The sequence below is a fragment of the Macaca fascicularis genome, chromosome 13 (assembly GCF_037993035.2).
Source record: "Macaca fascicularis isolate 582-1 chromosome 13, T2T-MFA8v1.1".
NCBI lineage: Eukaryota > Metazoa > Chordata > Mammalia > Primates > Cercopithecidae > Macaca > Macaca fascicularis.
In genome coordinates this window covers 60,403,192-60,416,747 of record NC_088387.1, presented here as the reverse complement: position 1 = coordinate 60,416,747, position 13,556 = coordinate 60,403,192, and the positions used below count along the sequence as shown (strand labels likewise).

The 13,556-nt window shown below is 43.0% G+C and overlaps 1 protein-coding gene across 4 annotated transcripts in view; it reads right to left on the bottom strand.

The window, feature by feature from the left end:
• Positions 1–13,556, bottom strand: part of XPO1 (exportin 1) — a 60,131-nt gene that overhangs the window by 30,288 nt on the left and 16,287 nt on the right. The window lies entirely within an intron of this gene.

Below are 13,556 nucleotides of genomic sequence, written 5' to 3'. Positions count from 1 at the left end.
TCCCCAAATCCCTTCCTCAAGGCTTGCTAAATAAATAAATAAATAAATAAATAAATAAATAAAAGCAGCTCAATTAAGAATAGCATTCCAGCCGGGCAAAGTAGCTCACGCCTGTAATCCCAACACTCTGGAAGGCCGAGGGAGGCAGATCACTTGAGGTCAGGGGTTCTAGACCAGCCTGGCCAACATGGTGAAACCCTGTCTCTAATAAAAATACAACAAAATTGGCCAGCCATGGTGGCATGCGCCTGTAATCCTAGCACCTCAGGAGGCTGAGGTATGAGAATCGTTTGAACCCAGGAAGTGGACAATGCAGTGAGCTGAGATCGCACCACTGCAATCAAGCCTGGGTGACAAAGCGAGACTCCGTCTCAAAAACAACAACAAAAAATTCCAATTGTAGGCCAGGAACAGTGGCTCATGCCTGTAATCCCAGCTACTTGGGAAGCTGAGGCAGGACAAACGCTTGAACCTGGGAGCTAGAGGTTATACTGAGCCAAGATCGTGTCACTGCACTCCAGTCTGGGTGACAGAGCAAGACTCCATCTCAAAAAAAAAACAAAAAACAAAAAAAACCCAACCAACCAATCAATCAATCCAATTGTAAACTGCACTTAAAGAGCTCAGCTTGAGATTTGACAGAAAATGACCCATTACTGGTCTCTGACTTTTTGTGCTAAATAAATTGGTGTGTCTCAGTTGCAAAATAGACATTTACATAACACATTTCAATTTCTTTAAATTGGCTTTCTAAGCTCTTCCTTAAAAAGTTTGATATAAAAGGTGAAGAAGGCTGGGCGTGGTGGCTCACACCTGTAATCCCAGCACTGTGGGAGACTGAGACGGGCAGATCACCTGAGGTCAAGAGTTTGAGACCAGCCTGGCCAACATGGTGAAACCTCGTCTCTACTAGAAATACAAAAAATAAAAACAAAAAAAAAATTAGCTGGGCGTGGTGGCACGTGCCTGTAGTCCCATCTACTTGGGGAGACTGAGGCAGGAGAATCGCTTGAACCCAAGAGGCAAAGGTTGCAGTGAGCCAAGATCGCGCCACTGCACTCCAGCTTGGGTGACAGAGGAAGACTCCATTTAAAAAAAACAAAAAAACAAAAAAACAAGGAAGAAAATGATCTAAAAATCAAAAACAAGTCACGCATGATGGCTCACACCTGTAATCCTAGAGCTCTGGAAGGATGGCATGGGAGAAGGGTTTGAGGAAACGAGTTTGAGAGCAGCTTGGGCAACACAGCAAGGCCCCATTTCCACAAAAAAATAAAACAACTAGCTGGGCACAGTGGTTCGTCCTATACTCCTAGCTAGTTGGGCTGTGGCAGAATTCTACCCATCATCCAGGAGACTGAAGTTACAATGAGCTATGATTGTGCCACTGCACTTCAGCCTGGGCAACAGAGGGGGTCTCTGTCTCTTTAAAAAAATCAAAAAAGGCAGGCAGGCACAGTGGCTCAAGCCTGTAATCCCAGCACTTTGGGAGGCTGAGGTGGGCAGATCACAAGGCCAGGAGTTCGAGACCAGCCTGGTCAACATGGCAAAACCTCGTCTCTGCTAAAAATACAAAAATTAGCTTGGCATGGTGGCTCACGCCTGCAGTCCCAGCTACTCGGGAGGCTGAGGCAGGAGAAGTGCTTAAACCTGGGGGACGGAGAAAGAGAAGAGAAAGATGCATTCCTAGTGAGCTGAAATTGTGCCACTGCACTCCAGCCTGAGTGACAGATCAAGACTCCATATCATTAATTAATTAATTTCAAAGAAAGGTTCTCATTGAAGTTGTGTGTCTTTGATAAGTCCTGATGTTGCCGTCAGGATCTTCAATGGATTCAAACACTGACTTAGCACTCGTACAATCATAGTGCCCCAAGACCCTATTGTTCTCAATATAAATGAAAAAAATTCACATCCAAAGCTGGTAGGACAGGTTGGGCATAGTGGCTCACACCTGTAATTCCAGCACTGCGGGAGGCCAAGGCAGGTGGATCACCTGAGGTGGAATTTAAGACCAGCCTGGCCAACATAGTGAAACCCCGTCTCTACTGTGGGAGGCTCTGTCTCAAAAAAATAAAAATAAAAAACAAAGTTGGTGGGTCAAATGCTCTAATTGTTTCTTGGAAAGCCATATAAAATTTATTCAAAATATAATACACACCTGTAGAAATGCCTAACCACTCACTGAAAGGCAGCTTATGACATGTAAATGTTCCAAATGCAAGGGTTAATGCATACATCTTTAATATTCCAGCTCTATTGTCTCAATATAAAGAAAAATGTGTTTAACGGTCCCATTTCAAAAAAAAAGAGCAATATTAAATGGTCAATATAAACTTGCAACTGCATAGTATCAACTTCAGCAAGCTAAAAAGATGAGATTTAAATAAATCTCATGCTAACTTAGAAGGTACACACCATCTAATTTACACAGCAATAATAATCTTATCCCTCAAAAACACCTTGTAAACACTGGATACTCAATGATAGTGTAAAAAGCATGCATTATTGAAGCTGATTTTTATATGAACAGAATTCACTAAAACTCTTTAAAATATTGAGAACAATTCAAATGGTGTCATATTCCCATAGAAGCAAAACTCAACCTTCAAGTCATACAGTTGTACATCAGCATCTTACATAGTCAGTGATAGTCATGCAGTAAACATTTTCAACCAAATAAGGATCTGACTTATTAAGAGAAAGATACATTCCTAGAAAAACTCTTCTGATTGACTGATTGAGGTGGAGTTTCACTCTTGTGGCCCAGGCTGGAGTGCAATGGTGCAATCTCGGCTCACTGCAATCTCCACCTCCCGAGTTTAAGCGATTCTCCTGGCTCAGCCTCCCAGAGTACCTGGGATTACAGGTGCCCGCCACCACACCCAGCTAATTTTTGTTTTGTTTTGTTTTGTTTTTAAGTAAAGACAAGGTTTCCCTATGTTGTCCAGGTTGTTCTCCAACTCCTGACCTCAGGCAACCCACCCACCTCTGCCTCCCAAAGTGCTGGGATTATAGGTGTGAACCACCACGCCCGACCGCAAATCTGCAAGTTTTAAAGCACCAACATGGCACTAAAAGGAAATGCTCAAGTCCAGTGAGGTGGCTCTCGCCTGTAATCTCAACACAAGGTGGGTGGATCACCTGAGGTCTGGAGTTTGAGACCAGCCTGACCAACATGAAGAAACCCTGTCTCTACTAAAACTACCAAATTAGCCAGGTGTGGTGCCACATGGCTGTAATCCCAACTACTTGGGAGCTTCAACCCAGGAGGCAGCAGTTGCAGTGAGTTGAGATTATGCCATCGCACTCCAGCCTGGGCAACAAGAGCGAAACTCCATCTCAAAAAAAAAAAAAAAAAAAAAAAACCCATAATCAAATGCTCATTAGGGTATTTCAGATTTGGGATGCTTAACTAGTAGGCATAATGCAAATATTCCAAAATCTGAAAAAGCCCGAAGACTGGAACACTTCTCATACCAAGCATTTCCAATAACAGGCAGTCAACCTGCACCACAGAAAATAGTTTAAGGCTTTCAACACACTATTAAAAATGTAAATTACAAACAGGAAAAAGAAAAAGTTCAATCCAGTTTCGAATCAATTTCAGTTTAAACATTTGTTTATTCCATAAGCTAAAAAAACGTAAATTTGATACATGTCTACATCAATGCTATATATAATTGAAATGTTTATTACAAGTATCACTCCATGAAAACATCAAAATTGGCTGGATGTGGTGGCTCACGCCTGTAATCCTAGCACTGTGGGAGGCCGAGGTGAGTGGATCGCTCGAGGCCAGGAGTTTGAGACCAGCCTGGCCAACATGGTGAAACCTGTCTCTACTAAAACACAAAAAAATAGCCAGGCATGGTGGGTGGTGCTCATCTGTACTACCAGCTACTCCGGAGGTTGAGGCACAAGAATCCCTTCAACCGATTTCAATCTCAAAAACAAACAAACAAAATAAACCACAAAATCGATCTTTGGAAAGATGGTCAATAAGATAGTGATCTGCTCTCTTTATTTATACAAGGGTATACAGGATGTTACTACTGTTCTCTCAATGAAATATTAATAGTTGAGAACAATGCCAGATGGAAGACAAACAGCTAACAATAATTCTAAAGCAGTTCTTAGGGTTCCCACAGATAATCTAGAATTTAACCTGCTTTGATAATGTTAAGAGAAATGGATCTATATGAACATCCACCATTCTTAAATGGATGTTTATGACCTCAAACGTAGTGAGCAAAAAATCTAAAAGATTAAAATTTTATTAAAATTTACAGGAGCATCACTCATGAGAGCCAAAAAGTGAAAGCAGGTCGGGTACAGCAGTTCTTGACTGTAATCTAAACACTTTGGGAGGCTGAGGCAGAAGGATCGCTTGACCCCAGGAGCTCAGGACCAGCCAAGGCAACATAGTGAGATCCCATCTCTACAAAAAATAGAAACATTGAGCCGGGTATGATTCATGCGCACGTACTCCCAGTTATGCAGGAGACTGACACAGGAGGATTGCTTGAGCCCTGGAAGCTGAGGCTAGAGTAAGCCATGATCCCGCCACTGCACTCTAGCTTGGGCGACAGCGTGAGACCCTATCTAAAAAAAAAAAAAAAGTTACATGGATGTAAGCTAGGGATCAAACACTGTTAGGTATCAAGTATAGGCCTTTTATGGAGGCCTGTAATCAAAAATACTTGGGATGGGGCAAATTGTTACATTAATCAGAAATGGAAATATTATTCCTGTCAATCATATACAATGTACCTGGAAATACTGCTTTCTTTTCTTTTCTGAGACAGAGTTTTGCTCCTGTTGCCCAGGCTGGAGTGCAATGGTGCAATCTCGGCTCACTGCAACCTCCACCTCCCAGGTTCAAGCAATTCTCCTGCCTCAGGCTTCAGAGTAGCTGGGATTACAAGAATGCGCCACCACGCCCAGCTAATTTTTCTGTACTTTTAGTAGAGACGGGGTTTCACCATGTTGGCCAGACTGGTCTCGAACTCCTGACCTCAGACAATTGCCCGCCTAGGCCTCCCAAAGTGCTGGGATTACAGGCGTGAGACACCGCACCTGGCCTTAAGTGTATTTCTTACATTATCCTACCATGGTTGAATACTGACAAAAATGATCTGGAATGCCTGTCAACTCTCTGAGATTAGACTGATTATTTTTGCTCGTCTCTAACATTGTATTCTGTGGGATTTCTCATGAATTTGTTTTAGATGCAAGGGCTTAAGTCTAAAAATTTACATTTTCTTTTCAAAATCACAAATGAAACAATCACCTCTGAGCAACACTATCAACTTACTAGAAACTTACATTATCACCTAGTTCTGAAAATTTCTCAAGGAAATTAGGAAATAGGGTTTCTGCTCTGAATTCCATAGTCAAGGAACTATGAAACGACTAAACACCACATGCATAGGGAAAAGCAGCAGAAATATTAAATTCCAAGAGCTTTTGCAGAATTGAGGTGTTTTCTTTTTTTTTTTCTTTTTTTTTTTTGAGACGGAGTCTCGCTCTGTCGCCCAGGCTGGAGTGCAGTGGCGCTATCTCGGCTCACTGCAAGCTCCGCCTCCCGGGTTTACGCCATTCTCCTGCCTCAGCCTCCCGAGTAGCTGGGACTACAGGCGCCCACCACCTCGCCCGGCTAATTTTTTTTTTGTATTTTTAGTAGAGACGGGGTTTCATTGTGTTAGCCAGGATGGTCTCGATCTCCTGACCTCGTGATCCGCCCGTCTCGGCCTCCCAAAGTGCTGGGATTACAGGCTTGAGCCACCGCGCCCGGCCGAGGTGTTTTCTCACAACAGGAAGGGAAAGTGAGTTTAAACTGGGCTTTGATTAGCTGGATTAAATTACATGTTCCAGAGATAAGTGAACAATGACAGTTCCCTATGTTAACAAGAAATAATCAGGAATTGACATTAAAGATGTTCATTCTCTCCAAATGCATCCATAGATTCATAGCAATCTCAATGAAAATTTCAGGACAGTTTTTGTTGAAATCTGCCAGATTTCACTCTAAAATTATTATGGAACAGCAAAGAACCAACAATAGTCAAAACTTTTGGAAACAAAGTTGGGGAGCTGGGTGTGGTAGCTTACGTAATCCCAGCACTTTGGGAGGCTGAGACGGGCGGATCACTTGAAGTCACGAGTTCAAGACCAGCCTGGCCAACACAGGGAAACCCCATCTCTACTAAAAATGCAAAACTTAGCTGGGTGTGGTAGTGTGTGCCCGTAATCCAGGAGGTGGAATTTGCAGTGAGCCAAGATCGCGCCACTGCACTATGGCCGGGCGACAGAGCATGACTGTCTCAAACAAACAAACAAACAAACCTTGACCCTTACCTCACCTCATATACAAAAATTGAGTAAAATGAATCACAGGATGCTTTTTTCAGACAGGGTCTCTGTCGCCCAGGCTGGAGTGCAGTGGCATGATCTCGGCTCACTGCAACCTCCACCTCCTGAACTCAAGCATTCCTCCCACCTCAGCTTCCCAGCAGTCAGGACTACAGGTACATGCCACCACACCTGGCTAATTTGCTTGTATTGTTTCCGCCTGCCTTGGCCTCCCAGTGTTGGGATTACAATTGTGAGCTACTGTGCCAGCCAAATCACAGATCTTAATGCAAGCGCTAAAACTATAAAGGTTCTGTAAGAAAACTTACAGAACATCTTTTTTTGTTTGAGATAGGGTCTCGCTTTGTCAGCCAGGCTGGAGGGCAGTGGTGTGATCTAGGCTTACTGCAGTCTCTGCCTCCCCAGTTCAAGCAATTCACCATCATACTCGGCTAATTTTTGTATCTTTAGTAGAGATGGGGTTTCACCCTGTTGACCAGGCTGGTCTCGAACTACAATCTCGGCACTGTGGGAGGCTGAAGTGGGCGGATCACCTGAGGTTGGAGTTTGAGACCAGCCAGGCCAACATGACGAAACTCCATCTCTATTGCAAAAACAAAAATTATGCTGGTGTGGTGGTGCATGCTTGTAACCCCAGCTACTCAAGAGGCTGAGGCACAAGAATCGCTTGAACCCTACAGCCAGAGGTTGCAATGAGCCAAGATCATGACACTGCACTCCAGCCTGGGCGACAGAGCGAGACTCTGTCTCAAAATAAATTAAAACAAAAACAACAACAACAAAAATCCAAACTTGCAGGGTGGCGCATGCCTGTAATTCCAGCTACTTGGGAGGCGAAGCAGGAGAATCACTTGAACCCAGGAGGCGGAGGTTACAGTGAGTGGAGATTGAGCCACTGCACTCCAGCCTGGGCAACAAGAGCGAAACTCCGCCTTGAAAAAACCAAAACGAAACAAAACAAAATCAAACCTTGTAATTATGATCTTTCCACTTTGGACTATTTTTTCCATAAATTCACTTCTTCTCTATTCAATGTGTGCGAGTGTGGGTTTTTTTGAGACGGAGTTTCGCTCTTGGTGCCCAGGCCATAGTGCAATGGTACGATCTCAGCTCATCGCGACCTCCGTCTTCCAGGTTCAAGCAATTCTCCTGCCTCAGCTTCCCCAATAGCTGGGATTACAGGCATGTGCCACCACACCTGGCTAATTTTGTATTTGGAGTAGAGACAGGGTTTCTCCATGTTGGTCAGGCTGGTCTCGAACTCCAGACCTCAGGTGATCTACCTGCCTCGGCCTCCCAAAGTGCTGGGTTTACAGGCATGAGCCACCACGCCCCGCCTGTAAGCAAGTTTTTATCAATCAATGAAATGATCTATAAGCCATACACATTAACTGATTAAGACAATCTCTTGGTTTAAATAAAAAGTACAGAAATACCTTTATATAGCATCATCTTTTCCCCCACCAGGAACAGACAAAGGAGGCTTTCTCTTTTTTATGATTTGAATTATCTAAATGCCATTTTTAATTAATTTATTTACTTATTTATTTCAGAGTTTCACTCTTGTTGCCCAGGTTGGAGTACAGTGGTGCTGTCTTGGCTCACTGCAACCTCCACCTCCCAGGTTCAAGCAATTCTCATGTCTCAGCCTCCCAATTAGCTGGGATTAAATGCGCCCATTACCACACTCAGCTAATTTTGGTATTTTTAGTAGAGACAGGGTTTTACCATGTTGGCCAGGCTGGTCTTGAACTACTGATCTCAGGTGATCTGTCTGCCTCAGTCTCCCAAAGTGCTGGGATTACAGGTGTGAGGCACCACACCCAGCCTAAATGCCTCCTTTAAAAAGCGATGGGGAATTATCTGGATCATGACTCTGACAGAGAATCACCACCACTGGCAGTCCTAGAGGACCTTTAAGACTTCAGTGATGGCTAGGGGTGGTGATATACCTGTAACCCCAGCACTTTGGGAGGCTGAGGTTGCAGCATCACTTGAGGCCAGGAGTTCAAGACCAGCCTGGACAACATGGGCAAACTGTGTCTCTATAAAAATTAGAAAAACTTAGCTGGGTGTGGTGGCGCATGCCTGTAGTCCTAGCTATTTTGGCAGGCTAAGGCAGGGGTAACTGCCTGAGCTCAGGAGTTTGAGGCTGCAGTGTGCTATGATTGTGCTACTGTACTCCAGCATGGGTGATACAGTGAGATCTTGTCTCAAAACAGATGCATAAATAAAAGACTACCATAAATAGCAACCACTCTTCATTAGGAAATTCTTCCATTTCACCTATTAAAATTTCCCAGCCAGGCATGGTGGCAATTTGGGACAGCAAAGTAGGAAGACTGCTTTAAGCCCAGGAGTTTAAAACCAGCCTGGGGCCAGGTGCAGTGGCTCAAGCCTGTAATCTCAGCACTTTGGGAGGCCGAGGCGGGCGGATCACGAGGTCAGGAGATCGAGACCATCCTCGCTAACACGGTGAAACCCCGGCTCTACTAAAAATACAAAAAAAATTAGCCGGGTGAGGTGGCGGGCGCTTGTAGTCCCACCTACTTGGGAGGCAGAGGCAGGAGAATGGCATGAACCTGGGAAGCGGAGCTTGCAGTGAGCAGAGATCACGCCACCGCACCCGGCGTTTGACACCAGCCTGGTCAACATGGCAAAATCCCGTCCTTACTAAAAAAAATACAAAAATTAGCCATGCATGGTGGTGTGCACCTGTAATCCCAGCTACTTAGGAGGCTGATGCAGGAGAATCACTTGAATCCAGGAGGCAGAGGGTGAAGTGAGCCAAGATTGCACCACTGCACTCCAGCCTGGGTGACAGAGTGAGACTCCGTCTCAAAAAAAAAAAAAAAAAAAGAAGAAAAAGAAAAAAAGCCTGAGGCAAGATCACTGGAGCCCAGGCTGCAGTGAACCACGATTGCACCACTGTACTCCAGCCTGAGGAACAGAGTGAATCCCTACATCTTTAAAAAACAAAGAAAAAGCCAGGCACAGCCGGGCGCGGTGGCTCACGCCTGTAATCCCAGCACTTTGGGAGGCCGAGACGGGCGGATCACAAGGTCAGGAGATCGAGACCACGGTGAAACCCCGTCTCTACTAAAAATACAAAAAATTAGCCGGGCGCGGTTGTGGGCGCCTGTAGTCCCAGCTACTCGGGAGGCTGAGGCAGGAGAATGGCATGAACCCGGGAGGCGGAGCTTGCAGTGAGCCGAGATCGCGCCACTGCACTCCAGCCTGGGCGACGGACTCCGTCTAAAACAAAAAACAAAACAAAAACAACCAACCAAAGAAAAAAAGACACTCTGAGCTCCACTATCAAGGAGCTTACAGTTCGGAGGATGGGGAAAAAAGTGACTAAAACAGCCAAGTGTAATGTGGGGTGCGAAGGACAAAACACATAAAACACACACAAACAGACACATACTTAATGGCCTAAAGCTAAATGAAAATCCAGAGAAACGTAATAAATTTTACATAACACAAATCTCAACCTATTTAAATGTTTTATTATCTCTCCCTTTCTCTTGCTATAAAAATATCTTATGGAAAATTAAATGTTCTTTTAAACATCCTTACTTTCTAATTATGTCTATCTTTTGCTCTTTTTTTTTGAGACGAAGTCTTGCTCTGCTGCCCAGGCTGGAATGCAATGGTGTGATCTCAGCTCACTGCAACTTCCGCCTCCCAGGTTCAAGCAATTCTCCTGCCTCAGCCTCCTGAGCAGCTGGAATTACAGGCATGCGCCACCAAGTCCGGCTAATTTTTGTATTTTTAGTAGAGATGGGGTTTCTCCATGTTGGTAAGGCTGGTCTTGAACTCCTGACCACGTGATCTGCCTGCCTTGGCCTCCCAAAATGCTGGGATTACAGGCGTTAGCCACTGTGCCGGACCTATCTTTTGCTCTTTAAAATTTTATTCTCCTGTGACCCACTGGTACAGGATACAGTAAAGTATAACACAGCAAGAGACATCTAACCGACTCAAGAATCATGAGATTTTCCTGACAGTATTTACACAAGAGGCCTAAATTGAAAATGCTATTAATTTAAAAGAACATGTTGGCCAGGTGTGGTGGCTCACGCCTGTCATCTCAGCACTTTCGGAGGCCAAGGTGGGAGGATCACAAGGTCAGAAGATCGAGACCACCCTGGCTAACATGGTGAAACCCTGTCTCTACTACTACTTAAAAAAAAAAAAAAAAAAAATTAGCCGGGTGTGATGGCAGGCGCCTATAGCCCCAGCTACTCAGGAGGTCGAGGCAGGAGAATGGCGTGAACCCGGGAGGCGGACCTTGCAGTAAGCTGAGATCGTGCCACTACACTCTAGCCTGGGCGACAGAGTGAGACTCTGTCTCAAAAATAAAAAACAAACAAATAAATAAAAATTAACATATGCTGTGGAAAAGAACCTAAAAGCAGATATAAGAAATTCTAGATCAGAAAAACAAACAAACAAACAAAAAAACGCAGGAATCTAGTTTTTGTATACTCTTATGCAGTGAAACCTTTCCTTCCTTTAAAATACACCAGGCACTTCTTTCCAATCATGTGAATGAAACTTGGCTTAAAAGGCCGGACTTAGACATCATTCTGTTCCTTTAGCTTGTGAAGCACTCATTATATACACCTAATTTACTGCTGATTTATGATTCCTCTTTTATATGTGTTTTGTCTTTCCTAATTGTAACTATGACATACAGCACTTTGATGTACAAGTATTTTTATAACCTTAATATTTAGTAGTAATTGGTACCAAGGAAATGCACAATATGTACCCCAGGTAAACAAATATATATGCTATGGTAGTTGGACAAAGGGTATAGCTATAGCTAACAAGCAAGAATACCACCTTTAAAACACAGGATACTTACGGACAAAGGAAATAAAATATTTTAAAATTATTTATATAATTTCCAATACCAAAGTTACTTAAAGATGAAGGAAAATTAATGTTCAGAAGTTATAGTACATTTTGTGAAATAAATCTTCAGGTTACAGAAGCCTCTCAGTTAAAATTAAAAAGCTAATCATGTTGACTAGGTGTGGTGGCTCATGCTTACAATCCCAGCACTCTGGCAGGCCAAGGTGGGAGGATTGCTCAAGCCTAACAGCCAGCAGCATGGGCAATACAGCGAGACCCCATCCCTACAAAACATTGGGGGAAAAAAAAAAAATTTAGTAGGGCATGCCTGTGTTCCCAGCTACTTGGGAAGCTGAGGTGGGAGGATTGCTTGACCCCAGCTATTTGAAGTTGCAGAGATGGTGCCTGCCAATGTACTCCAGCCTGGGGAAAAGACTTAGAACCTGTCTCAACAAAAAAGAAAGGAAGAAAGAAAAATTTTTTAAATTACTTTTTTCTATAATAAATGTAACTATGATGTTGATAAACTAGTATAATCATATATATTTCAAACCTGGAAAAGATCTTCCAGAACAATCAAATGTGATAAAAAACAGAGATGTAGAGTTAAGAACAAAATGAGGATTTAAAATTATACAACAGTAAAATGGAACAGAAGTAGAACACCTTTTGGTGGTATGGCAGACCATGGCCGAAATTAAATCTGGGGCTTGTAACACATGAGTAAAACAATAAATAGTAGTAAAGAAACAAGGAATGACTACACTAAAGATCCTTGAAGAATAAAGTATTTAGGACTTACTTGGACCACATAGTCAAATTGTGCTTATTAATTTCTCAGTCCATCACAGAACATGATCTAAAATAGTTTCAAACCATAATTAAACATTTAAAAAAATGAGAACCTCTTTTAGGGCAGGCACACTATTTGCTCCTGCACTATCACTCTTAATCTATGATTTATGATGTATTAAAGATACTGCCATTGATTATCCTTAATATTCTTAAAAAAAGATACTGGCATTAAAATTTCATCATATCCAACTCTAAATGTGCTCAAACTTTGTCAAGGTTTAAGTCAGATTAAATAAGTAAATCCACGTCACTATTCTACCATAATGATAAGAGAATGCAGGTGAAGGAAATACTTACAGACAAGTAATCAAAGAAATGAGACATATTTTAAATGACACTGCTACTAGAAGTATCATGTGCCCCATAATAAAGCCAAGAAAAAAAAATTTCTATTGTTCAGAGATAAACAAAGAAATAGAGTAGGTAAAAACGCAGTGTATCGTAACTGAAATTAGCTGTATCAAAGAATCATAAGAAACTAACCTTGCCTCAGGTTTCTCAAAATATTACTACATTCCTCAAGGTACCACAGACAGAAAAGTTAAATTAATTAACAGGTATCACTACACCTTCATTTTCTGATCTTTCTTCCTTTCAGAAGCCAACCTCTAACAAGGCATTCCCAGAACCACAAAAAGGTAAAAAAAAAAAAAAAAAAAAAAAAAAAAGCTTTGTGATTTTTAGTACTTGGCTTTTCCATCCCTGGGTTAACCATATATATATATATATATATATATTTTTTGAGACGGAGTTTCGCTCGTTGCCCAGGCTAGAGTACAGTGGCACAATGATGGCTCACTGCAGTCTCAACCTCCTGGCTCAAGGGATCCTCCTACCTCAAGGGATCCTCCTGCCTCACCCCACTGATACCCCTGTTCCCCACCACCTGCACCACAACACCTGGCTAATTTTTAAATTTTTCGTAAACACAGGGTCTCACTATGTTACCCAGGATGGTCTCAAACTTCTGGCCTTAAATGACCCTCCCACCTCAGCCTCACAAAGTCCTGGGATTACAGGCTTCAGCCACTGTGCCCGGCCCATATTATATTTGTGTGTTTGTTTTTTTGGAGACAGGGTCTTACTCTTGTCATCCAGGCTGGAGTGCAGTGGCAGGATCACGGCCCACTGCAGCTCACTGCAGTCTCGACCTTTTGAGCTCAAGCAACACTCCTACATACCTGGGACCACAGGCATGTACCACCATACCCAGAAAATTTTTAAAATTTTTGTCCAGACGAGGTCTTGTTATGCTGCCTAGGCTGGTCTGGAACTCCTGGGCTCAAGTGATCCACTTACCTCGGCCTCCTGAAGTGCTGGGATTACAGGCGTGAGCCATTGTGCCATAGTCCATATTTTTAACTAGAATATTTATAGTCAAGAATTTAACAGTCCAGTCTCCTCTTTCTCCCAAAAGATAACCTATAAGTGGCCTTCCTGTACCCACCAATACAAACAGAACC